The sequence below is a fragment of the Argentina silus genome (genome assembly GCF_951799395.1).
Source record: "Argentina silus genome assembly, chromosome: 17".
NCBI lineage: Eukaryota > Metazoa > Chordata > Actinopteri > Argentiniformes > Argentinidae > Argentina > Argentina silus.
In genome coordinates, this window is record NC_139671.1 from 1,497,347 (window position 1) to 1,500,047 (window position 2,701).

Genomic DNA, 2,701 nt, shown 5'->3' on the forward strand with positions numbered 1-2,701 from the left:
GGTCTGTCTGAGCCGTACCAGGTCAATCTACCAGGATGTGCGTTGACCTCCCAGACACACCCAGGCCTCCAGGGAGGAAAGGCCCAGGAGAGAGCTCTGTTCCTGGGGGAAGTGCTGCTGAAGACTCCCCTGTGGGCTGGAGGTCTGTCTGAGATTGAGAAACAGCCTTTACAGTGTTGCTGGTGTGAATTCCACTCTGAGTTAAAATCTTCTAGCTGTGGTTTGCTGTTTGGACATGTCAGTCAGGCAGGTTACCCCAAGAGGCCTCTACTGTGTGTGTGTGTGTGTGTGTATATTAAGTACAGGTGTGCATGGGAGGTGCAGGTGTGCATGTCTCTGCTGGCCCTCTCTGCGTTCCTAGAAACGTGGCGTGTTTGTCTTTAATATGGATTTTAGATGCATACCTGGGATTAAAGCTGCTGTTGACCCAGAATTACACCACAGAGCCCGGAGTAACTCAATCCTCTCCTCTCCGCCCCCCTCTCCCTCTCTCTCCCTCCCTCTCTCTCTCCCGCATTCTCTCTCTCTTGCATTCTCTCTCTCTCTGTGTGTTATGACCCCAGCTGTACAGGAGGATGCAGCCCTCCGTGTGTGTGTGTGTGTGTGTGTGTGTGTGTGTGTGTGTGTCAGATCTGTCTTCTATTAGGCGAGAGGGAGAGGTTCTTTGTTTAACTAAGCACCAGGAGACCTGATGGTGTTTCTGCTCTCCTCTCCTCTCCTCCTCCCTCTGCCTCTCCTCTCCTCCTCCCTCTGCCTCTCTGCTCATGGTCCGACCTGCTCTCACCCCCCCCCCGCTGGGCGGAAACAGACCCTCTTCAGACCCCCTCAGTCGTCACGCTGGGGGGAGGGAGGGAGGGGCGGAAGGTTAAGGAGGGCCAGGGTGTAAAGTAGAGTTGGGGTGGGGGGGGTGGGGGTGGAAGGTTAAGGAGGGCCAGGGTGTAAAGTAGAGGGGGGGGGGGCATGGGAAAGGGGAGATGTGTGTTGTACCAGTGTGTCATGTGATTGTTAGTCTTTATTCGTGTTGTATTGGGGGGGTTGGCAGCTGAGCTGGCTTCTGATCTTCATTCGTAATCAATCAATCACGTGTTTGTACAGCACTTTTTGCAAAGACAAATGCCCCAAAGTGCTTCACCACAAGAACAACTAAACAACTCATACAATACAAACCAGATGAGTGTAGTGTTGTATTGGGGGTCCCTGTCCCCAGCTGCCTGCCTGCCTGCCTGCCTGCCTGCCTGCCTGCCTGCCTGCCTGCCTGCCTGCCTGCCTGCCTGCCTGTCTGGACGCCTGATAGTGGAGTCTGGTGTAGAGTGTGTGTAGAAGGTGTTGCCTGCTGTTCTGTTCAGACAGATAAGAGCCCCTCTCACAGGGGTCACGACCTCTGTGTTTACACTGTATGTATGCTGGGGTTTTAGTCTTTACACTGTATGTAGGCTGAGAGTTGTAGTCTTTACACTGTATGTAGGCTGGGGGTTGTAGTCTTTTCCGCTGATAGCAGTGTGTCAGGCTGGTTAGTGAGTGTGTTTATTAGATTGAGAGTAAATTGGTGTAACAATCTAATCTGGTGTCAGAGTGGCAGGGACATACGGAGGCGGACGCTCCCTAGCTGTCTCCCTGCCAACGCGTGTTTCTGTCTGTCTCTCCCCCCCCCCCCCCCCCCCCCCCCACGGTGTCTGTCAGAGTGTTGCAGGCTCAGAGGCCCCCCCCCCCCCCCCCCACGGTGTCTGTCAGAGTGTTGCAGGCTCGGAGGCGTGACGTCAGTTGACATTAACGCAGCGTTTGGGGTCAGAGGTTGTTGATGTCATCCTCCGACGCGTGGTGACATCGTGTCATTGTGACATCACGGCGCGGTGACTTGTGTGTTTTTGTCTGCGTCTCCAGACGGGGTCCTGTCCCTGGCTGACCCTGGCCTCCATATAGCCGTCCTCAGACCTGCCTGTGCTGACTCTTCACTGTTCTGCACTGTGCATCAAGGCCCAGCTAGTCCACAAGGACCCCTTTAGCTGCCCTGGGAAGTGCCTGTGCAGACCGTAGTCCTTCAGGACCTCTTTAGCTGCCCTGGGACCTGCCTGTGCTGGCCTGCACTAGGCGAGGTCTCCTCTCTGAGGCCCCCAGGCACAGCCAGACTAACCCCAACCCCTCAGCTGTTCCCCCCAGGCACAGCCAGACTAACCCTAACCCCTCAGCTGTTCCCCCCAGGCACAGCCAGACTAACCCTAACCCCTCAGCTGTTCCCCCCAGGCACAGCCAGACTAACCCCAACCCCTCAGCTGTTCCCCCCAGGCACATCCAGACTAACCCCAACCCCTCAGCTGTTCCCCCAGGCACAGCCAGACTAACCCTAACCCCTCAGCTGTTCCCCCCAGGCACAGCCAGACTAACCCCAACCCCTCAGCTGTTCCCCCCAGGCACAGCCAGACTAACCCTAACCCCTCAGCTGTTCCCCCCAGGCACAGCCAGACTAACCCTAACCCCTCAGCCAGACTAACCCTAACCCTCTAACCGTAACCCCTCAGGTGTTCATAGAGAAGCCATTGAGCAGCAACACTTGAACCAGTAGTTGAGTTGACATGGCTGTTAACCCACTCATCAGTCAGTCAGTCAGTCAGACAGTCATACAGGCAGTCAGACAGTCTAGCTGGCAGTCAGACAGACAGTCATACAGGCAGTCAGTCAGACAGTCAGACAGTCAGACAGTCAG

The 2,701-nt window shown here is 55.8% G+C and overlaps 1 protein-coding gene across 1 annotated transcript in view; it reads left to right on the plus strand.

The window, feature by feature from the left end:
* LOC310817985 (afadin-like) overlaps positions 1–2,701 on the plus strand; it is a gene marked incomplete at its 5' end in the record, with an annotated part of 51,232 nt that overhangs the window by 13,372 nt on the left and 35,159 nt on the right. The window lies entirely within an intron of this gene.